This window comes from Nomascus leucogenys, chromosome 17 (assembly GCF_006542625.1).
Source record: "Nomascus leucogenys isolate Asia chromosome 17, Asia_NLE_v1, whole genome shotgun sequence".
NCBI lineage: Eukaryota > Metazoa > Chordata > Mammalia > Primates > Hylobatidae > Nomascus > Nomascus leucogenys.
This window is the reverse complement of record NC_044397.1, coordinates 72,397,928-72,424,221: the sequence shown is the minus strand read 5'-3', so window position 1 is coordinate 72,424,221 and position 26,294 is coordinate 72,397,928. Positions and strand designations below refer to the sequence as shown.

Here is a 26,294-nt window from a genome sequence, read left to right as displayed (position 1 = left end):
TTGGAGAAAAGAGAACACTTATACACTGCTGGTAGAAATGTAAATCAGTTTGGCCCTGTGGAAAGCAGTTTGGAGATTTTTCAAATAATTTAAAATGGAGCTATCATTCAACCCAGCAATCCCATTACTGGATATATACCCAAAGGAATATAAATTGTTCTACTATATAAAAACACATATACACGTATGTTCACTGCAGCATTATTCACAATAGCAAAGAGATGGAATCAACCTAAATGCCCATCAATGGCAGAATGGATAAAGAAAATGTGGTACATATATACTATGGAATACTATACAGCCATATAAAAAGAATGAGATCATGTCCTCTGTAGCAACACGGATGGAGCTGGAGGCCAGTTTCCTAAGTGAACTAACACAGAACAGAAAACCAAATACTGTATGTGCTCCTTATAAGTGGGAGCTAAACATCGAGCACACATGGACAAAAAGAAGGGAATAATAGGCACCAGGGCCTGCTTGAGGGTGGAGGGTGGGAGAAGAGCGAGGACCGAGAAAATACCTATCAGGTACTATGCCTATTACCTGGGTGACAAAATAATCTGTACACCAAACCCCATGACATGCAATTTACCTATATAACAAACCTGCAAATGTACCCCTGAACCTAAAATAGAAGTTGGAAGGAAAAAAATACATTGCACAAATGGAAACAATAAAATCTACAATTTGAACATTTATTTAAATAGCTGGACGTGTCATCAGAACAATTCTTGATGCTTATTTAAGCACCCAGAGCTACCTAAAGAGAACATGAAGTTTAAGAACCACTGATGAGGAATCAAAGCCCTACTTTGAAGAGTATAAATGTATATCAAGCATTATATACATATATACACACACATTTTAAAGAATTATAAAATGAACACTTGTATACTTAACACCAAGAAATTGAATATTAACACTGAAGCACCCAGGGCTTCTCCTGTATTGCAGTCTTTCCTAGAAGTGATCACCAGCCTATGTTTTGAATTAACTATGCCTACGCTTTCGCTGTTTTGCCACACTATATCTTCTATAATATTGCTGTCTTGTTTGCTTTTAGGCCCTATGTAAATGGCATATATATTGATATGCACACACATCCCCTTTGATGACTTAGTTTTTTATCTTTAACAGTCTATTTGACATTGGTTCCTGCTGTTTGACATTGGTTCCATTCTGTTGGTGGGCCTTTGAGTTGTTTTCAGCTTTTTTTCCTCAGGTACAAATAATGCTTCCATGAAGATTCATGTAATTGGTTTCCTTGGTATATTTGTACCAATATTTCTTTAGGGTGAAACTATAAATTGCAGAGACTACATACCTTAAAACTTATTAGGTAATAACGACTTATTTTCTTTTTTTATTATTATACTTTAAGTTCTAGGGTACATGTGCACAACGTGCAGGTTTGTTACATATGTATACATGTGCTATGTTGCTTTGCTGCACCCATTAACTCGTCATTTAGCATTAGGTATATCACCTAATGCTATCCCTCCCCCCTCCCCTCACCCCACATCACAGAGTGTGATGTTCCCCTTCCTGTGTCCATGTGTTCTCATTGTTCAATTCCCACCTATGAGTGAGAACATGTGGTGTCTGGTTTTTTGTCTTTGTGATAGTTTGCTGAGAATGATGGTTTCCAGCTTCATCCATGTCCCTACAAAGGACATGAACTCATCCTTTTTTATGGCTGCAGTGAGCCAAGATCACGCCACTGAACTCCAGCCTGGGCGACAGAGCAAGACTCCGTCTCAAAAAAAAAGTGAGAACCAAGGATTTTATATCTAGCCAATCTGTCATTCGAGTATAGACGTTATAAAAAAAGTTTCAAATATGCAATAATTGAGGAAATAATAGTAACCTTCTTAAATACAAAAAGTTTTAAAGAGAATCACATACAGAAACAAAGCAAATATAGTCAAATACACATAAAACTTACAACAAAGGTTTTCACATTATCTCACAAAGCAAAGACAGACTCAACTTATGCTACACAGGGAAGAAAAATAAAAACAGATTCAGAAAGGTGAAAAATAGAATGATGGCAGCAAGCATGGCAGGCAAATACCATTTCCATATGGAAACTAAGGAAGACATTTAAAGCAAGGATAAGAAGTAAATTCATGGCCTCAAAAGCTTTATCAATAAAAATGAAAGAGTGAAAATCAATGAATTAAATCCTTGTCTTAAAAATCTAAATAAAGAATAACAAAGCAAAAAAAGTGCACGAAAGGAAATACTCATGAGAAGAATAGTCTATTATATCTACCCCTCTCTGTATCTATTTTGCTGTTTTATATTTCTTCCCTACATTCTAGGATTCCTTCTTTCATTTCCTTTTTGTTTTCAGAACTTTTTAAAGTTCAGGGGTACATGTGCAGGATATGCATGTTTGTTACATAGGTAAACGTGTGCTATGGTGGTTTTTGCACCTATCAACCCATTACCTAGGTATTAAGCCCAGCATGCGTTAGCTATTTTTCCTGATGCTCTCCCTCCCCCTACCCACCCCTGACAAGCCCCAGTGTGTGTTGTTCCCCTCCCTGTGCCCATGTGTTCTCACTGTTCAGCTCCCACTTGTAAGTGAGAACATGCAGTGTTTGGTTTTCTGTTCCTGCATTAGTTTGCTGAGGATAATGGCTTCCAGCTCCTTCCATGTCCCTGCCAAGGACATGATCTCATTTCTTTTTATGACTGCAAAATATTCCCTGGTATATATGTACCATATTTTCTTTATCCAGTCTATCATTCATGGGCATTTGGGTTGCTTCCATGCTATCGAAAAAGAGCTCATATAGCCAAGACAATCCTAAGCAAAAAAAAACAAAGCTGGAGGCCTCAGCCTACCTGACTTCAAACTATATTACAAGTCTACAATAACAAAAACAGCATGGTCATGGTAAAAAACAGGCACATTGACCAATGGAACAGAATAGAGAACTCAGAAATAAAACCACGTATCTACAACCATCTGGTCTTCAAGAAACCTGACAAAAGAACTTCAATTAACCATTCTTTAAGGTTCTCTGCTAGCCACAAATTATCTTAATTTTCCTTGATTGGAGAATGTCTATTTCCCCTTCATTCCTAAAGGAAACATCCACTGGATATGTAATTCATCTTGACAAATGTTCTGCCACAACCTTCTGGCCTCCTTAGTTTCACATGAGAAGTCTGCTACAATTCAAGTCAGTTTTGCCTGTAGGTGATGTGTCATTTCTCCGTACCTGCTTTCAAGATTTTTTCTTTCAGTTTTAAAAGTTAACTTATCATGTATCTTGGCATGGATTTCTCTGGGTTTGTCTTACTTGGGAATCACTCAGTGTCTTCACTCTGCAGGTGTGTCTTTCACCAAACTTGGGGAGTTTTTAGCAATTACTTCTTAAAATACTATTCAGCCCCACTCTCTTTTTCCATTCCTTCTGAAATTTTGATGATACAAATGTTAAATCTTTTGTTACTACACCATAGGTCCCGGAGGCTCTGTCCTTTTTCCTGTGATTTTCTCTCAATTTAGATTGGGAGATTTCTATTGTTCTATCTTCAAGAGTACTGATTGCTTCCTCTGTAATATTCACTCCACTACCAAGTCCATTTACTGAATTTTAATTTCAGTGATTGTATTTTTCAGTTCTATAATCACCAAGTTGTTCTTTAAAAAAAAAAAACAATTCTTTGGTGAGATCTTATAGCCTTTTCATTTGCTTCCAGAGTATTTAAAACTGCTCATTGAAGTGTTTTCATGATGACTGCTTTAAAACTCTTGTCAAATAATCCCCACATCCTATTTCATCTCAGTGTTGACATCTGTTGATTGTCTTTTCTCATTCAAGTTGTTATTTTCTCCATTCTTGCTATGATGAGTGGTTTTTCTGTTGTGTCCAGTACATTTTTTATATTATGTTAGAGACTGTGGATCCTATTTTAAATTTCTATTTCAGCAGACAGTCACTTTGTTTTTAGGTTTATCACGCAAGTCCTGGCCTACTTCTGTGTGCTATAGTTACAATGACAGTTTAGTTTTCAGAGCCTTTGCAGCACTAGTGCTATTCTGGTCAGCTTGATTCATCTGGTGCCCTGGTGCTCCGTCTCCGCCCCAAATCATGCTGCTGATGCAGGAAGAATGTACTTCCCATGTCCTGTTGACATGGGGTGGAGGGTGAGAGACACCAGGTTGTGGGGTACGGGGTCAGCAGAGGGCAGAGGGCTCTTTCCTGGGCTGCCTAGTCCTAGCAGGGCACCTGTTAGAAACCTGCTGCTGCTACGTGCATGGGCAGCCTCCCTGGAGGGAATAGTAGATACCAGACCCACAGGATGGAGAGCATTTCCCTGGACCCTCTTTCTGAGTGTCTTCTGCCACTGGATGGAGTTTCAGGAGATGACAGGCTGTGGTGTTTTTCTGTGAGTTCTGAGGTACCTAACTAGTCTGCCTTTCTATAGCATTAGGCTGGGATTGGAGCTATAGTTATGAAATCATGATTTCATACACACACACGTGCACATACGTGCAGTGAAAGGGCCTAGAAACAAGGACACACTGGTAGTAATGAGTGCACATACCACTCAGGTCTTGATTTCCAAATACCATTCTCCTCTAAAAGGAACCAGGGCTCCTTGGAAAAAATGGCTGATTCCAAGGCTAGCACAAGGAAAATCAAGAAAAGCCTGGAGCATTATAAATGTATAAAGACATGTCAACAAGACATCCAGCTTAGGAACATTCAAAACGGCTAGGCCTGGGACTGATATTTGTGTATAACATATGGTTTTTCTTAGATAGACTATTCCAGCATCATTTAGTGAAAAGTGACCTGCAAGACAATCTTGCTGAAATTGCTTTGAATCTGAACATCAACTGGAGAGAACTGCATTACATGAACCTTCATACACATAAATGTGTTTTATTTTTCTATTTATGTCTTAGAATTTTTAAAATAAATTTCCATACAAATACTATATATATTTTGTTAGATTCATTCAGATCCTATGCATTTTTCTTCCTAATACATAAGGCATATTTTTAAAAAATATGTTTTCTGTTTGTTGCCAAAGAATAGAAATGCAATTGATTTTTGAATATTAAATTTATATCTAGCCATGGTATTGAATTCTTCTAATTCCTAATAATTTGTCAATTATTTTATTCTTTCTAGGTAAATACTGATACTATAATACATTTTCCTTCTTTCTGTTTCTTTCCTTTTCCTATTATTTACTTTTCTTGCATTACTAGGCTAGTTTGGACTTTAATAAAATGTGAAAAAGCACATTTATCTTTATCTTGATTTTAAATAGAACACTCTAAATACCTTGTTATCAGTAAGACTAATGACTGCTGAAGAATTTTGCTGGGTTGAGAAAACTGTTATTTCTATTGTGTTAAACGTTTTCATTATAAATGGGTGTTCAATTTTTTCAATTTTATCAATTTTATTTTCTGCATTTAATAGGATGATCGTATTTTTCTCTTTTAATCTGTTAGTGTGATAACTTACATTTTTGGATTTTCCAGAAACATCTTTGGATTCCTAGAATAAGCCAGTTTTATCATGAATGGATTATCTGTATCACATATACGGCTGCTCTTGAGTTACTAATCTTCTATACTTTTGTGTGTAAGGAATGTTTTTAATCTAGGTGAAAATTTGAATCTACGCTCATGAGTAAGAATATCCTTTCTCATACTATCCTTATCTGGCCTTAGTACTGAGCTTTAGATTATCTTGGAGGTTCCATTTCCCTTCTTGTAATGATTCTCATGCCTCATGGCACACACAAAGTTCCCCTTTGTAAATTTCAGCATGAGCTCACGTCAATAATTACCTTGCCACCTAAAACTCGAGTCTCCCATTAAACAGTGAATTTGCTTCTATTGACGTTAAACTCTAAAGTGAATCACTTAGATCTAAAAATATCGTGTTCAGGTTGTGTGTAATAAACACTTATCTTTGCCAAAGATATACAGAGTTAAAAACAGAAAATAATACCTACGGAGGCTTAAAAAACATAAGCTGAACATTTGATTAAATCTCAACTTTTCCCTACTTAGATTTTTTGTTTCTTTGATATTCTTGAATTTAAAACTTAGTCAATTCATGTTCTTTCCAGTCTACTACTGAAAATGTTGTTGAAAATGAAGACAGTAAATTTTCCTTTGAGTGCAGCCTTGGCAGAATTTTTTTGATGTTTATGGACACTCTTCTATTTATTGTCATTTTTCAATAGTTTGCAACTGAAATTCTGACCTTCTTTTGAGTTATTAAATTGCTCAATTTTTCTGAAGTGAAAGAATTATATATTACAAGTGTAATGTCGACATGTGAATTTCTACAAAGCCTGCATGCCTAAGGACAGGTGGCCTGGGTAAAGAGTCAAATTGATAGAACCAATAAAGAATAATAAAAAGACAAAAAAAGCATCATGTCATTCATTCAACAACTTAGTGGACAAATCTTTCTATATTTTCACCATAAAGGATGGGAGAATGCCTCCAACAAGGAGAAAATAGCAACTCCTTCTATTTTGTTCTCTTGTATTGTAGGTAGGAACCTAACTCCTCAACTTGTAACACTTCCAGACTTATCCTCTCAATATATAACATGTAAACATACAGTTCATTTCTTCTGTCACCCAGGGTGGAGTGCAGTGGGGTGATCATGGCTCACTGTAACCTTCCTGGGCTCAAGCAATCCTCCCACCTCAGCCTCCTGAGTAGTTGAGATCACAAGCTCATGCCACCATGCCCAACTAGTTTTTCTAGTTTTTTGTAGAGACGGGGTTTTGCCATGTTGTCCAGGCTGGTCTCAAACTCCTGGGCTGAAGCTGTGTGTTCACGTCGGCCTCCCAAAGTGCTGTGATTACAGGTGTGAACCACTGTGTGTGGCCCAGGGTTTATTTTTTAACAGAAGTACATCACAGACCAGAGAAAAAGAATATCGTCTGTCTCATATTAAGAGAATTTAGGAGTTGCAATACCAGCCTAATAACTTATTTTACTAGGAAACCACGGAGGTAATATGGGCCATCCATCTGCATATTTGGGAAGAAGCCAAACAAAAATTAGGTAGTGGCTGAGTTCAAATTAGAAGGGGCTGGGAGACCGTAAGGAAAATGTTAAAAGGACAAAAGTAATAGAGTCGAAAGTTGGAAGCAGAAGGAAAGAGAGATAGATGATGGATAGATGCAGAGGAAAGAAAAGGAGAAGGCTGGAAAGAAACTACAAACTTGAGTTATGTTGAAGGGAAGGTTAACTGAAGCTAAAGAGAGAAACTCAAGACAAACAAATTTTAAAAAGCAAGGCTGTATGGATATAGCAGAATGAAACATAAAGGAAGAGTGGCCTGAAAGTTAGCTGTGAAATACGTGAGCTAACTTCTTGAAAATGATTTCTAGTCTTTGCTAAGGACTATTTCCTTACATATCAATCTACCTTAGATAGTAGCTATTTTTAAGACAGTAGCTATTTATTAACTATAAGTCATTAGCATTTTAAAGCCTATTAACTGTGTTCAGTTTATAGAAATAAAAAGTAGAATTTAAATGAACTGCATTAAAAACATTGAATCTTACCCAAAAGTTGAGTTCAGTTACTCCCAGTTTTTAAATTTTATTTCCTTTAGAATTATTGCCTAAAATGCATATAAGCGAAAATGAAACAATTCAATTCAATTAACATTTATATTTTGTATAAATGGTACATTCCAAAAATTACATAGTCACCCTGTTCCATCTCAGCTATCACCAGCCATTTTCCTCTTTAACTGTTTATTTTTCAAATTCTGGACGTGGCAAATTTCCTTGAGGTGAGAGTTAAATGGTTTATGTGTCAAAAAGCTGGCCTCTTGAATCAAGTTATTTCCTCACTTAGACAACCGGGCCATTTTCTGCAGGATAATTCCTCTACGAAGGTAAATGGTATGTGAGCAGATGAGAGCATCCATGCAAGTCTGTATGTGAGTTATCCAGCAACATTAGTGAACTAAACTAACATGAAAATCCTTCCTCTCCAAACTGCCAAATAAAATATTTAAACATGTTTAAAAAATGTATACACTTGTGAAAGAGAAGGAACTTCTGATGCTAGAAAAAAGGTGAATTTTTAAAAATACAGTATTAATTAGCAGAGAACCACCACCCCTGGCAGTCTTTATAAAGGCCTGTAGAATAAGATTACAACTATAGGCTTGTATTGTAAGGGGAGGGCAGCAGAAGAGGCCTTCGGTCTATGCAAGGTAAGAAGTTGGAATTGAGACTAATACATAAAGCTAGGGTCCTCAAAACTATATCTGCAGTGCTATGGACTGAGTATTTGTGTCCACCTTAAATTCATAGACTGAATCTTTAATCCTCAGTGTAATGGTGTTTGGAGGGTGGGCCTCTGGGAAGTAATTGAGTCATGAGGGTGAAACCGTCATGAATGGGATTAGTGTGCCCGTATTACAAGAGACTAGAGAGTTGATGTCTCTCTCTACCATGTGAGGACACAGAAAAAGGCTTCTGTCTGCAAACCACAAAAAGGGCTACTCGGAGAGGCTGAGGCAGGAGAATGGCGTGAACCTGGGAGGCGGAGCTTGCAGTGAGCCGAGATCGCGCCACTGCACTCCAGCCTGGGTGACAGAGCGAGACTCCGTCTCAAAAAAAAAAAAAAAAAAAAAAAAAAGGGCTTTCACCAAGAACCAAATCAGCTGGCACCTTGATTTTTGAACTGCTCAGCCTCCAGAACTGTGAGAAATAAGTTCCTGTTGTTTAAGCCATCCTGTCTGTGATAAATTTGTTGTAACAGCCCAAACTGACTAAGACACACAGTGACTAAGAATACTTCACCTACCATCTCTACAAGTTGATAGGTTATTTGTTTATTCCCAAGTTTGGGGTGAAAACAGTGCTCTCATGAGAAGCTGAATTCTTGGACTTGCATATTATTTAGATTTGGATTCAAAATATCATTTTGTTGGTGTAGAAATTCCCAAAGTGAGCCAAGATTACTAAACTTCCAGTAGGAAAATATAAATGTATCAGATTATTCATTGCAACATTGTTTGTAAATGCAAAATTTAGGAAACAACCTAAATGCCCAGACATAGGAGAGTGACTGAATTACAGTAAATCCACAGTAGAACACTAGGAAACTACCAGAAAGAATGAGGAAAATCTCTATGAACTGATATGATGTTAAATGCAAAAAATATGTTGTTAAATGCAAAAAAAAGTGCAAAAGTCTATCTTTAATATAACAAGAGGAGATATAAAAAAATACATATAACAGTTACTAGTACTCAAAAAAGCCCAACTAAATGGGTCAACCAGAAAACGAATGAGATTTCTTACCTACAAGGAATAGGCAGTAACAGGGTGAAAAGAAAGGTGGAGAGAATGGGCTGGAAGGAATAGTAGGGAATATTTTCTGAGTATAATTTTATTTTTATTTTTATTTATTTACTTATTTATTTCTTTTGAGACAGAGTCTCACTCTGTCACCCAGGCTGGAGTGCAGTGGCGTATCTCGGCTCACTGCAAGCTCCACCTCCCTGGTTCACGCTATTGTCCTGCCTCAGCCTCCCGAGGAGCTGGGACTACAGGCACCCGCCATCACGCCCAACTAATTTTCTGTATTTTTAGTAGAGATGGGGTTTCGCCGTGTTAGCTAGGATGGTCTCGAGCTCCTGACCTCATGGTCCGCCCGCCTCGGGCTCCCAAAGTGCTGGGACTACAGGCATGAGCCACCTCGCGCAGCCATATAATTTTATATATATATATATAATTATTATTATTTATATATATTTATATATTTTATATTTATATTTATATATTTATATATTTATATATATTTTTATATATTTATATATATTTATATATTTATATATATTTATATATTTATATATTTATATATTTTTATATATCTATATATATTTTTATATATTTATATATTTATATATTTATATATATATTTATATATTTATATATATTTATATATTTTTATATATTTATATATATTTATATATTTATATATTTATATATATTTATAAATTTATATATTTATATATATTTATATGTATTTATATATATTTATATATTTTTATATATTTATACATATTTATATATTTATATATATTTATATATTTATATATTTATATATATTTATATATTTATATATTTATATATTTATTTGTATATTTATATATATTTATATATTTATTTATATATATTTATAGATTTTTATATATTTATATATTTTTATATATATTTATAGATTTTTATATATGTATATATTTATATATATTTTTATATATTTATATATTTTTATATATTTATATATATTTATATATTTATATATATTTACATATATTTATATATTTATATATATTTATATATTGATATATTGATATATTGATATATATTTATATATTGATATATATTGATATATATTGATATATATTTATATATATTTATATATTGATATCTATATATTGATATATATTTATATATTGATATCTATTTATATATTGATATATATTTATATATTGATATATATTTATATATTTATATATTGATATATATTGATATATATTGATATATTGATATATTTATATATATTTATGTATTTATATATTTTTATATATATTATATATATTTATATATTTTTATATATTTTTATATATATTTATATATGTATTTATATATTTTATATTATATATTTATATATTTATATATTTATATTTTATATATTTATATATTTTATATATTTATATATTTTTATATATTTATATATTTTTATATATTTTTATATATTTTTATATTTATATATTTTTATATATTTTTTATATATATTTTATATATTTATATATTTTATATATATTTATATATTTATATATATTTATATATTTATATATTTATATATTTATATATTTATATATTATATATATTTATATATTTATATATTTTTAATATATATTTTATATATATTTATATATTTATATATTTTATATATATTTATATATTTATATATATTTATATATATATTTATATATTTTATATATATTTATATATATGTATATATATTTACATATATGTATATATTTATATATATTTATATATGCATTTATATATTTATATATGTATTTATATATTTATATATGTATTTATATATATTTATATATTTATATATTTTTATATATATTTATATATTTTTATATATTTATATATATTTTTATATATATTTTTATATATTTATATATATTTATATATTTATATATTTTATATATTTTATATATATATTTTATATATATTTTTATATATATTATATATTTATATATATTTTTATATATATTTATATTTTTATATATATTTATATATATTTTTATATGTTGATATATATTTATATATATAGATATATATTTATATATAGATATATATTTATATATAGGTATATATATTTATATATATGTTTATATATATTTATATATGTGTTTATATATTTATATATGTGTTTATATATATTTATATATGTTTATATATATATTTATATATGTTTATATATTTATATATATTCACATATATTTATATATATGTTTATGTATATTTATATATGTTTATATATATGTTTATATATTTATATATATTTATATATGTTTATATATTTATATATTTATATATATTTACATATATTTATATATTTATATATATTTATATATATTTATATATTTATATATATTTATATGTATGTGTATATATTTATATATTTATATATGTTTATATATATATTTTTATATATTTATATATTTATATATATTTATATATTTATATATATTTATATATTTTTATATATTTATATATTTATATATGTTTATATATTTATTTATATATGTTTATATATATTTATATATATTTACATATATATTTTTATATATATTTATATACATTTATATATTTATATATTTATATATATTTATATGTATATTTATATATGTATATATATTTTATACATATTTTATATAAATATATTTAGTGGGGAATATTTTGAGTATAATTATATTTCTTCCTCACTGAAACATGGTAATGTTTCACCCAAAGTAACTAAAATCAATCAGAATGAAACTTCTGCTTCTGTCCAAGTTTGTATAACAGGAACCACATTTACTTTCTCACCCTAAAAAACTAAAATACCAAGCAAAATAGATTATAGAGACAACTATGAACAATTATATGCCAACAAATTAGATAATTTATAAGAAATAAATTTCTAGAAACATACAAGCTACCAACAGTAAATTATGAAAACACAAAAAACTCAACAGACCTATAACCAATAAGGATATTAAATCCGTAATAAAAAATTTTCTCAACAAAGGAAAACCTCAAACCAGGTGGCTTTACTGGAGAATTCTATGAAACATTTTTTTTTTAAATTATACTTTAGGTTTTAGGGTACATGTGCACAATGTGCAGGTTTGTTACATATGTATCCATGTGCCATGTTGATTTCCTGCACCCATTAACTCGTCATTTAGCATTAGGTGTATCTCCTAATGCTGTCCCTCCCCCCTCCCCCAACCCCACAACAGTCCCCGGAGTGTGATGTTCCCCTTCCTGTGTCCATGAGTTCTCATTGTTCAATTCCCACCTATGAGTGAGAACATGCAGCGTTTGGTTTTTTGTCCTTGCGATAGTTTACTGAGAATGATGTTTTCCAGTTTCATCCATGTCCCTACAAAGGACATGAACTCATCATTTTTTATGGCTGCATAGTATTCCATGGTGTATTTGTGCCACATTTTCTTAATCCAGTCTATCGTTGTTGGACATTTGGGTTGGTTCCAAGTCTTTGCTATTGTGAATAGTGCCGCAATAAACATACGTGTGCATGTGTCTTTATAGCAGCATGATTTATAGTCCAGTAAGAATTCACAGCAATCCTTCTCAAGCTCTTCCAAAAAACTGAAGAGAACACTTCTATACACATTTTATGAGGCCAGCATTACTCTGATATGAAATCCAGAAAAAGATACTACAAGAAAACTGCAGGCCAGTATCTCTGATGAATATAGCGAAAAAAGAAAAAAAACCCACACAAATATTTCTATTAAAAATGAGCAAAGGATTTGAATAAACATTTCCCCAAAGAATAAATACAAATGTCCAACAGGTATTTAAAATGATGTTCAACATCACTTATCATCAGGGAAATGTAAATCAAAACAACAATGAGATACCACCTCAAACCTGTTAGGATGGCCATTATAAAACAAAACAAACAAAAATTAAAGCAGAAGTAACAAGTCTTGGCAAAAATGTAGAAAAATTGGAATGCTTATGCACTGTTGGTGGGAATATAAAATAGTGCAGCCAAAGGGCACGTCAGGTAGTCTACACAGAAGAGTTTGCTTCAGAGAGCAGCAATATTAGCCATAAACTAACCACTACTTTAATTCCAGCTAACAAATCTTAAAAGCAAGACCCGACAAGATCAACCTATGTTCAAGTAACTTAACTGTATCACAGAAAAAAGCTCAAGAATATCTATAGGAATAAGAAAATATCCAGCAGCTAACAAGGTAAAAGTCACAAAGCCTGGCATCCAAGTAAACATTCCAAGTAGGCAAACACTCAAGAAAACACAACCCCGATATGAGGAGAAGTAACAATTAATTGAAACTGACACAGATGACAGAATTAGCAGGTGGAGGCACTGAGGCAGTTGGTATAACTGTATTACACAAGGTGAAGAAGTGGTAACAGAGAGAGAACATGTTAACTAGAGACACAAAAATACTTCAAAGATCCAAAATGAACTTCCAGATATGAAAACTACAATGACTTAAATGAGAAATACACTGGATGTGATTAACAACAGGTTAGATACTGCAGAAAAACAACTAGTGAACTCTCGAGGACACAGCAATAGTAACTATCCAAAATTAAATAAAGAACAAAAATAAACATAGGCTCCATGAACCACTGAACAATTTCAAGCAGCCCAATATGCATGTAATGAGAGTCCCTAAATGAAAGTGAGGTGGGGAGGCAGAAAAATATTTGAAGAAATACTGGCCAAAATTTTTCCAAATTTGATAAAAATTGTAAACCTAAAGATCTAAGAATTTCAATGAATCCTAAATACAAGAAACATAAAGAAAGCTATAGTAAGGCACATTATATAAACAAACTGCTCAAAATCAGTGGTAAATAGAAAATCTTTAGCTAGGAATAGCTAGAGAAGTAACATATTATTTACAGATGAAAGCGTAGGGATATCAACAGATTTCACAAGAAAAAAATGCAAACAACAAGACAAGTCAAGCAGCATCTTTTAAATTCTTAAAGAAAATTGCTGTTAACCTGCAATTCTACACCCAGGAAACATACATTTCAAAAATGAAGGCAAAATAAAGACTTCATGACCAGGTGATTTGCACTAAAGGAAATGTTAAAGGAGGTCTTTCAGACAGCAGGAACACAGTAGGTCAATCTGGCTGTACACAAGTAAAGGGCACTGAAAATTGTAACTATGGGATAAATATATAACGTTTTAAAAATTTAAAATACTTTTAAAAGGTAATTTACTGTTTAAATAAAAACAAAAATTTATTGAGATTTCTATATCATATGTTTAAGTAAAATGTATGACAATAACATGAAATAAATTTAAGAATGCACTTTATCAAAATATGTAGGATGCTGATAAAGCAGTGCCTTGAGAAAAGTTTATAGCACTAAATGCCTGTGTTTAAAAAAAAAAAAAAAAAAACAAGAAAGGTCTCAAGTCAATGACCTGGCTTTATACCTTTAAAAAAAAACCTAGAAAAAAAGGAGAGCAAAACCCAAAGTAAGCAGAAGAAATGAGGTAATAAAGATTGAGTAGAAATCAATGAAACAGAAAACAAAAACAGTACAGCAAATCAATGAAACCAAAAGCTGCTTCCTTGAGAAAATTATTAAAATTGATATACCTCTAACCAGACTGATCAGAAAAAAAAAATAGAACACAAACATCTAATACCAGGAATGAAAGAGGAACTATCACTACAGATACTATAGATGCATAAAAGAAATAAAATATTACGCCTTTGTCAATAAATTTGACATAATAAATAAAATTTAAAAATTCCTTGAAAGATACAACCAAAGTTCACTCAAGAGGAAATGGATAACACGAATAGCCTTATACCTTATTAATGAAATGGAACTTGTAGTTAAAAACATTCCTACAAAGAAAGTCCTAGATGGTTTCACTGGTAAATTCTACCAAATATTTAGGGAAGAAATCATAATGATTTTACATAAACTCTTCAGAAAACTGGAGATGAGAGAACACTTCACAACTCATTTTATGAGACCAGCATTGCCATGAAACAAAAAAAGACAAAGATGTCATAAGAAAACTATGAACCAATTATTGTCATGAACTTAGGTGCAAAAATTATAAACACAATTTTAGAAAGCTGTATCCAACAAAAAATAATAAAACAGCATGACCAAAGTGAGGTCTATTCAAGCAATGCAAAGATGCTGTAACATTTGAAAATCAACCAATATAATGCAGCACATTAACAAAACAGAAAAGAGAAACTATATGATTATATCATATCTTCAAAATTCGTTTTTGAAAAAACTCAGCAAACTGAACAGAAGGGAACTTCTTCAACCTGATAAAGGGCTTCTCTGAAAAATCCTATAGCTAACACTGTTACTTGAGGATGAAAGACTGTATAATTAAACAAAACTTATATTTCAAAATAAGCCATTTAAAATAAGACATTTAAAAATACTAAAATATGTGAAAGAATGACACAAATCAAAATTAGAAAAACTGAGAAATGAGCTGACAGAAATCAAAGAATTTGAAATAAAACAATAATTTCAGACATAAAAATTAAAGTAGAAGGAACATGAGGAAATGAACATAACAATAATGCCTTAAGAGCTATAAAAGGTGAAGAGAAGAAAACTTTAGAAATAAAAAAAATAAGATAAAAAGTATTCAAGAGAAAGTGATACGTTTATAACGTATCAAAACTTGTAACACTTTTAACAGAAACCCTTTTGGACAGAAGTAAAACAAGTACTCAACACAAAAGATAAAAGAGACGGCCAGGTGTGGTGGCTCACACCTGTAATCCCAGCACTTTGGGAGGCAGAGGAGGGCAGATCATCTGTGGTCAGGAGTTCGAGACCAGCCTGGCCAACATGGTGAAACCCCGTCTCTACTAAAAATACAAAAATTACCTGGGCGTGGTGGTGGGCGCCTGTAATCCCAGCTACTCCTACTCGGGATGCTGAGGCAAAAGAATCACTTGAACCCAGGAGCTGGAGGTTGCAGTGAGCCAAGATTGCACCACTGCACTCCAGCCTGGGCAACAAGGGCAAAACTCCATCTCAAAAAAAGAAAAAAAAGAAAAAGAAAAAAGAGACGAGAATTTTACAGAGCCAACTTCACTTTCAAGTAAAAGGCGACAAAACAAACTGTGACAAACACATCAGAATTGAAGGAATTCTCTTGTAGAACAAGACTAAATAACCAAGATAACTAGGAGATAACGACGTAAAGACTGGTGATAAATAAATGCATATTTGTTCACATAAAAACATGAAATAAGGTTTATAGGGCAGAAGGTACAGTATGCAATACTCTATGTTCTGACAACATAGATACAGAATTAGTTAAAAAAAAAATGGATGAAGAGGGCCAGGCACGGTGGCTCACACCTGTAATCCCAGCACTTTGGGAGGCCGAAGTGGGTGGATCACGAAGTCAGGAGATAGAGACCATCCTGGCTAACACGGTGAAACCCCATCTCTACTAAAAATACAAAACTTAGCCGAGCGTGGTGGTGGGCACCTGTGGTCCCAGCTATTCGGGTGGCTGAGGCAGAAGAATGGCGTGAACCTGGGAGGCAGAGCTTGCAGTGAGCCGAGATTGCTCCACTGCACTCCAACCTGGGTGACAGAGCGAGACTCCATCTCCAAAAAACAAAAAAAAATTGGGTGAAGAGAATGAAAGAAGGATATGCAAAAAATTCTTTATTTCTCATAATCATGTGCGTGGTGCAGTATAGCAATTCTCATGCACACACTTAGGGAGAAGGCAAATGGATATATGATATTCTATCATCCCTAGGCTTCTTGAGACCCAAGAGAAACAAAAAAACAAATACAGGATAGAAAGAGTTAAGTAAAAACCCTGTATTGTTGAATTTGATTTAGAAATATCCATCAGAACTTGTGAGCTAGTTTACCATAAATGCACGCACACACACACACATGCACACACACATATTCTCATGGTAGATTTTTTAAGAAAGAGAGAGAGCCTGCAACCTGTAATATTTCCTAGCTCTGCCCACTAATAAGGCCTAGAAACAATGACCTACTTAGTAGCAATGAGCAACCTTGGGTCCCAGACTGCGGTCTTAAAACACCATTTCCCCAATAAAGGCAAGGAGGGTGCCTTGCAGGAATGGCTTCCTCCAGGTTTTGGGCAGTACACAAGAGAAACCTGGAAAAACTTGTCATACATGACACAGGTATGCTATCAGACCACCAGTGTCATGTCAGAGAACTTAGGAGAAACCTAAAGAGGCTCCCCTGGTCAACAAAGAAACAATCTGAGAATGAGTAAAGATATTAATTTCAATTAACTTGAAATACATCAAAAATGTTTAAATCCCTATGTTCCTAATGAAACCTAAACACACACACACCCAGCCCAAAGAGCCCACATTTGGAAGATGACAGGGAATCAATTCATTATTTTTAAAACTTGCAAATAAGGAGGTAAATCAACACTTACTTTACTTTTCCTAAATGAACTTTAGATGACAGATTAGAATGTGGCCACTTTGCAATCCCTAATGAATTAACAGATCCAGCATAAGGCACTGAAGGCTAGTACCATAAAGACAGACATTATGTGCCTTTTAATGAAAGAACAATACTATAGACTTGCCAAAGTGATCAAGCCTGAAGCAATCCAAGTTTCAGATCCAATTTCTAATATATTAAGCTATAGCATGAGACAAAGGAACACACTTAGCTACACCACAAGAACTCAAAAAGCAAAATCTGGACCATGAAATCCTCCACATGTTCTATGACTCCAGTTCCTCAATAAATTTCATGAGGATAAAACCAGGCAGATATGCAGGAAACTTGTAGCTAAAAGAGAAACTTAAGTGATGAAACTATAAAGGAATGCTGGAAAGTTACTATCATAGCAGTCAAGACAGTCATTACTGTTTTAGGGCAGCACAAGGGAGTGCTTTGGGACAGGTCACATGGAGGGCTTCTACACTCGTTTAGAAAGTTATAATTTTGATATAATGGTAGTTTAAGAATGTTTGCCACATAATACATAACACAGTCAGCCCTCCACATCCATGGGTTCCAACTGCTGCAGACTCAACCAACAGCAGATAGAAAATATTTGAAATAATAATAATAATACAGTTTAAAAAGTACAAATGAAAAAATATAGTATACAACTATTTGCATAGTATTTATATTGCATTAGACGTTATAAGTAATCTAGAGATGATTTAAAATATATAGGAAGATTTGCATAGATTATATGCAAATAACACACCATTTTACACAACAAACTTCAACATCTGCAGATTTTAGTATTCACAGGGGTTGGGGGTGTCCTGCAATCAATCCCAGCAGACACGGAGGGGAGATTGTACTTATCAGCATTAGCCAGCACTAAGCACACAAAACATTTGCTTTATGCAGTTTTTATCTGTACTATATTTCAAAATAAAAAATGTTTTCATTAAAAGAGGTAGATGAGCACACTATTAGGAGTCCTCTGCTCTGTGATGGTGAAATAGTTTGACAAAATGTTGGAAAGAAAGAGCATTTTTGGGGGGGAGAGAAAGAGGAGGGATTAATTACTATGAGGGGAAAAGGATATGGAAAGCAAAAATGTTAAAACATAAGGGCAATCCTAAAAGATTAAATCACTGCACCATACATGGAAAAGTGCTATATTTTGGCATTACTGTAGTTGGTATCATTTCTGATCAGTGTGGAGATGGGAGGTAGAGGAGAATATTCTAGGTTCTGGCTTATAGATACCAGAAATATGACAACAATGTAATAGAACTGATTTACTAAACCACCCTTCCAAACGAGTGTCATTCCATGTAGTTCCTGTGAGGAGACTGCACACTTATTCTAATTATCTTGCCATTGCTCAAAGTACTTTGGAACCACACTTTCTAAACTGCCTTCAGAAATAATTTAGTTATAGGTGCAAAATAATTGGTCTTATGACTTTATTGTCACACCATCGTTTGAGCAAGATCTGTATTACCCAGCCCAATCACACAAAATATTCACAAAATTTTGGTCATTTCCAAAAATCAAGTCCACTCTTGAAAGGCAAAGATTTGCAACCAGTGAAGACATTCTGAAGAATGTGCCATAGTCTGTGAAGGGAACTCTGAAGAGTTCCAAAAATGTTTTGGGCAATGGCAGTGTCACTGCAATGAGTACTTAACCTCCTCAAGTGACTTAGGAGAAAAGAAGTCATTTTTATCATAAAATGGGATATGTTTAAAGTAAGTCTTATTACTTGATAATTTTTAAATATTTACTTGGGCACTGTCTTAAAAAGAAACACTTCATACTGTAATATTTTTCAAGGATAAGACAGAGAAAAAGGTTTGCTTGGGAAGAACTGTGTCATGTTGAACGATAATCGGGAAAGGGCCTATTTATTCTCTTATACCTGTTTTAGACAGGAAAACGTGCCATTTGGTAAGTTAAAAAAAACCCAACTTTATGAACTAAACACCCACATCATTAACAAAGACGAAAAATAATAAGAAGTACATTAAATTTCCAAACATCAAAATGAAACTAAGGATAACTGAAATCTGAAAAAAAGTGAAAAAAATACATTTTATGGTTATTACATATATTGGCATAATGCATACTTTGTAGGTATATAGCCATTTCTAATGCAAATTTATTTGCATAAGGATGAATGATTCTTGGCCAAATGTTAATAGAATTTCAAGTCACTGCTGGATTCTAAGTATTAAAATTCAAGACTATAAACTCTATCTGGCAGAATTTAACTTTTTCTCTATCTGCTACTTGGAACAATGAAAAATAAGTCTATGATTTCTATTGTTTTATCAATGGAGTAATATAACAAGAAAGACTTAGTTATAAATACCAGTTTTACTAATCTTATTTTTGTTAGACTTCAGGACTTCTATTATTTATGAAGCTTTACTAACTTTTTATGGTTTTAAGGAAGGTATGTTTGGGACCTAAGCCAAAAACAAAATTGCAAGAATATAAAATTTCAGTTAGAGTGTCATATTCAGGCAAAATGCTAAAAATCTCATGTCTGAGAAAGAAAAGGCAGTTTTAAAAGTAGTAATAATAATAAATAAAACATAAAAATAAAACTTTTAGAGAGTAAAACACATCTACGTCTAGTTGAAAGTATAATCTGTTATAATATGACATCTATAATATACATTTCCAGTTTTCCTTCTGGGTATCACCAATACCATATGTATTAAATATTACCAAAAAGGAGGTACCCTATAAAACAGAATCATTTCTATTTTATAAACTCTGAGAACCTATCTTAATATTTGACTTATATATATTAAAAATGTTACCATGTTCATATAAATGATCTTCCAAAATTTGCTTGGTTCAATGTATCCCACAACATACATGGGAAATAATGATGCTATCTGAAATAATATAAAAAAGCAAAAGTGAAAAAAGTATAGAAAACTAACACTTTACTATTCACAGGCAAAGTAAATATAAGAGGAGGGCTACAGTTCTAATGATGGTAAGCAAAGGAATTTGAACCAATCTTCCCACTAAGAACTAGAATGGCTGGGAAAAATATAAAGATATAAATAAACATATTTTAAAAATATGTACAAAAGCCACAGATTATTAACAAAACAAATGAGGAATAAAAAAGATAGATGGCAATCTATACCGATGAGCATGACATTTTGGGCCACTTTTCTCCCAGAGGTATCTGCCAATTTCAACAGAGGCAGATGCCTGCCAGCTGAGAGGCAGTTGGGAGACCAACAAGCTGAGCAGGCATTTCAGCAGATTCAGCAGTCAGAGTGCACCAAGAAGGGTGCTTTAGTTTGGAGTTTCAAAAGGCCATACTATAATAGTGGACCAGAAATCAAGCAGCCCTCAGAAAGACTGAAACCCATCTACGGATCATCTCAATCTGATTGCATAAGGTGGTTCAAGATTTATTAGTGCTTTTTACTTGCCTCTCCAATTTTTCATTTATAATATCCAGCACCAAATCAAAAATAACCCAGCATAGATAGAGATAAGACACTATCACTAACACAATAGAAATAGATCCACAAAAGATTTAGATCAGGGATCAGCACATTTGATATATAAAAGGCCAGATAATAAATATGTTAGGCTTTGTTGGTCACATACAGTCTCTTGTATATTCTTTTTCTATTTTTGTTCTATAACTCTTTAAATATATAAAAAACTATTCTTAGCTTGGAGATCACTCAAACACTTGTCTGGCATAATCAGATATGTCTTTAGTTTTGCTTCAAATGTTCAAGGAAATAACAGATAGGACTGAAAATTCCAGGAGAGCACAGACGTCATAAAAAAAAATTGGGCCAGGCATGGTGGCTTACACCTATAATCCCAGCATTTTAGGAGGCCAAGATGGGAGGACTGCTTGAGCCCAGGAGTTCAAGAGCAGCCTGGGCAAGATGGTGATACCTCATCTCTAAAAAAATTAAAAAATTAGCCAGGTGTGGTGGCACGATGAACTAATTTTAGCCTTAATCTATGAAAAACACAATTAAGAATAAATCTTAAAGTAATCCCAGAAAATAACAAATAACATTGAATTATCCCTCTGTAAGCATGAAATGCACACATACAAATAAAACTATATACATTAGTAAAGAAAATAAAAGCCTAGTATATATCCAGAGAATGGCTAGAAAATCATTACAGCAATATCAAACTTACTCAATAGCTTCTTCTTCTTCCTTTTTTTTTTTTTTTTTGAAACTGAGTCTCGCTGTCACCCAGGCTGGAGTGCAGTGGTGCGATCTCGGTTCACTGCAACCTCCACCTCCCCCCGGGTTCAAGCAATTCTCTGCCTCAGTCTCCCGAGTAGCTGAGATTACAGGTGCCCGCCACCATAACCGGCTAATTTTTTTGTATTTTTAGTAAAGACAGGGTTTCACCATCTTGGCCAGGCTGGTCTTGAACTCCTGACCTCGTGATCCACCCGCCTCAGCCTCCCAAAGTCCAAGAATTACAGGTGTGAGCCATCGTGCCCGGCCCCAAAGAGGTTCTTAGTTTCATCAGTACCACTGGATTAATAAATTTGCTTGCAATGAAGTGATGCTCATTAAAAATCTATTCTACTCTGTTGGCATGTGCAAATAATGAAAACCATAGAAATAATGTCTGTGTTATAACCTGAAAGGGGCCAACTATCATGAAGTAAAAGAGAGGGAATACTTTAAACATGCAGCACCAATTGAGCTGGGGTTATAATTTCATTCTTTGTAGGCTATTGGCAGCATGAGACCTCTTGGCAGAATTTTTCACTTCCAATATAGAATATTATTATTATCATCAGTACTTGTTATGCAGGAAGGAGCTCTGATGGAAAATCTTAGTGTCATGAAATTTCATCAAAATTCTCCATTTACTTTTTGCTTCCCCAATTCAGTTTCTTGGTACTAGTTACGTAGTTGCTTTGGAAACAGTATATGGGCTCAGCTCTCTTAAGCAATGATGAGCTTTATGACTAAAGCTCGCAGAAATGATGCCAGGTAAAATTCTGCTCCACAGATAAAACAGCCAACATTTAGCTGGATTAGAAGCAGAACGTCCTGCTGTGAAGAGTAGGATTGGCCCTTAGCATGCTATGTAGCTTGGCACCCAGAATGATTCCCAGGACAAAAGGAAAATCTATAGGTAGATATACACAGATATTATCTCAAACACCAAAAATAACATTTGTGAATAAAAATAATAGAAAAACTCTTTCACATGTCGAGCCTTAAAATCTGTCAAACTAACCAATACAGTAAAATAATGTGGAATTATATTATTTCATAAAAATCATACCTTTAAGTAAACTTTATTCCCTACTTTGAAAATCTTTTAGGGCATAAATGTAACCATATTTTAAAATTTCTATGGAAACAACCAGGTACATCTTGCATTCAACTTAATTAATATAAATTAATTAAGGAATACAAATCAAAGGGATATAAATCATTCTATTACAAAGACACATGCACCCATGTGTTCACTGCAGCACTATTCACAATAGCAAAGACATAGAATTAACCCAAATGCCCATCAGTGATAGACTGGATAAAGAAAATGTGGTACATATACACCACGGAATACTACACAGCCATAAAAAGGAATGAGATCAGATCCTTTGCAGGGACATGGATGGAGCTGGAGGCCACTATCCTCAGCAACAGGAACAGAAAACCAAACACCACATGTTCTCACTTATAAGTGGGAGCTGAACAATGAGAATACATGGACACAGGGAGAGGAACAACACACACTGGGGCCTGTCAGGGGATGGGCTGGGGAGAGCATTAGGAAAAACAGCTAATGCATGCTGGGCTTAATACCTAGGTGATGGGTTGATAGGTGCAAAAACCACCATGGCATACATTTACCTACGTAACAAAGCTGTACATCCCGCACATGTACCCCAGAACTTAAAATAAAAATAAAAATGAATTTAAAAAGTCATCTTACCTGTGCAAAAAGAATAAACTGAGCAAACTGCCAGGGAAGCATAAAAGCAACATTGGAAAGACAGAGTGCAATGAAGGGCCTTCTATCATTGCTCGAGGTCCTTAATAGAGAGAATTGATACCAATAAGTTTCACCCTAAAAACAGTCTGTCACTGAAAAGAAAGACTAATTGCAAAATGATAAAATCTAAATTATTCCATTACCTTTACTATAATACAACAAAATATAGTTAACTTTTTAAAGTATACTAAAAAGAAATTGAAATACTTCCTGCCTTGCATGAAGCAATCAAAATTAGTTTCAAAAATAACATTGTAATTTACCATTAAATATTTTAAATACAAAAGCTCATTTTTCTCTACATATGCATGACATAAGAAATTTAATACTCCAGCAAGGAGGTCAGAAAATAGGACACGGCACTGCCCCTGCACACCTCAACATGCTTCTCCTGTATGTGTAGCAACAACTTTTATATACCACCACTTTTCTGTTTCAAAAAACATTGAAGAGAAATGTAAGTGCTGGCAAAGTAATAAGTGAACAACTACGGGAAAAAGTTAAGGAAAAAGGAATCTTAAAAAATTAAAAAGTCATTCTAGAATTCAGCTGAAGCATGTGGAAATTTAAATTGTCCATTCTGCATTACTGGGATGTACTGGGAACCAATACCACAGAGAATTACAGTAACTTTTAGATATGAAAAAAGAAACACAAACATTTTACATAAATAATAAAAAGCTACACGAGGAGCTTTAGACTTCCTGGACTGCGGGGCCGGGGGCAGCAAGGGCCAGACTCGGCGTGAGCAGGCTCTGCGCGCCAACCGGCCGGCGCCTGGCAGGCACGATCGCATGGTCGCGCAGAAGCTCCTCAATGGCCAGCGCCCGCTGCAGCCCCGGCCGCGTACTCGCCTCGCCTGAGCCTGGGCTCTGGCTCTTACCGAATCCACTGGTCTTTCTTGAAGAAATCTGTAGTCAGAACTTTGTGCTCCATTTTTATCTAGGGAAGGAACAGGAAGAGAAGAGTGTGGTCTCCTAGAAATCTAGCACTGGAGAAACGTGGAACAATCCAAAGTTTTAATCAAAGAAGGTGGTGTTCTGTTGCTGGTCACAATAGTTGATACCCCAGGATTTGGAGATGCAGTGGATAATAGTAATTGCTGGCAGCCTGTTATCGATTACATTGATAGTAAATTTGAGGACTACCTAAATGCAGAATCGCGAGTGAACAGACGTCAGATGCCTGATAACAGGGTACAGTGTTGTTTATACTTCATTGCTCCTATAGGGCATGGACCATTACATAACTGAAGACTCCCACCTTCAGGCAGGATTGGGTAGTACATGTTTGTAACTACTTGCCATTGCCTTTTGTTGAGACTTAAACCATTGGATACTGAGTTTATGAAACATTTGCATGAAAAAGTGAATATCATCCCACTTATTGCCAAAGCAGACACACTCACACCAGAGGAATGCCAACAGTTTACAAAACAGATAATGAAAGAAATCCAAGAGCATAGAATTAAAATATATGAATTTCCAGAAACAGATGATGAAGAAAATTATCTTGTTGAAAAGATAAAGCTCCAGCAGCACCATGAGCAAATGAAAAAGAATTTGGAAGCACAGCACAAAGAATTAGAGAAAAAATGTCCACAGTTTGAGGACGAGAAAGCAAACTGGGAAACTCAACAACATATTTTAGAACAACAGAACTCTTCGAGGACCTTGGAAAAGAACAAGAAGAAAGGGAAGATCTTTTAAACTCTCCATTGACCACCAGTTATGTATTAGTTGCTAATATGCCAGCTGGGACGTCAGTGTTTGTTGGATCCGTTTGACCAATTTGCACCAGTTTTATCCATAATGATGGATTTAACAGCATGACAAAAATTATTTTTGTTGTTGTTCTTGATGGAGATTAAGATGCCTTGAATTGTCTAGGGTGTTGTGTACTTAGAAACTAACAGCTCTAAGTACCTTTCCTAAATTTTCTTTTTCTTTTTTTATTAAACAGGTATCTTCAATTTAATGCAAGAGAACATTTTACTGTTGTACAATCATGTTCTGGTGGTTTGATAGTTTACAGGAGATTCCAAAATAAAAGGACTCTGAAAGGTTTTCACTGAGGATAAACTGCCATAATATGCAAACTGTGCTTCTCTATGATGATTATAATACAAAGGTTCCATTCAATGCAGCATATACAATAATGTAATTTAGTGTAACACAGTTGACCCTATTTTTTGACACTTCCATTGTTTAAAAATACACATGAAAAAAAACCCTATATGCTTACAGTGCACCTAGAGCTTTTTTTATAACAACCTCTTTTTGTTTTTTTGTTTTGGATTCTTTGTATATTATTCTCATTTAGTGCCCTCTTCAGCCAGAATCTCATTACTGCTTCATTTTTGTAATAGCATTTAGATACTTTCCATATATTGACCCTGCTAAAATAGAATATAGCATCTTTCATATGGTAGGAACCAACATGGA

The 26,294-nt window shown here is 33.5% G+C and overlaps 1 long non-coding RNA gene and 1 pseudogene across 1 annotated transcript; one reads left to right on the top strand and one right to left on the bottom strand.

The window, feature by feature from the left end:
• Positions 1–26,294, bottom strand: part of LOC100593437 — a 128,433-nt pseudogene that overhangs the window by 85,483 nt on the left and 16,656 nt on the right.
• On the top strand, positions 7,525–25,340 carry LOC115830895. Its single transcript, XR_004026426.1, has 3 exons — positions 7,525–7,537; positions 19,683–19,688; positions 24,848–25,340. It is a non-coding gene; the product is annotated as an uncharacterized LOC115830895 (long non-coding RNA).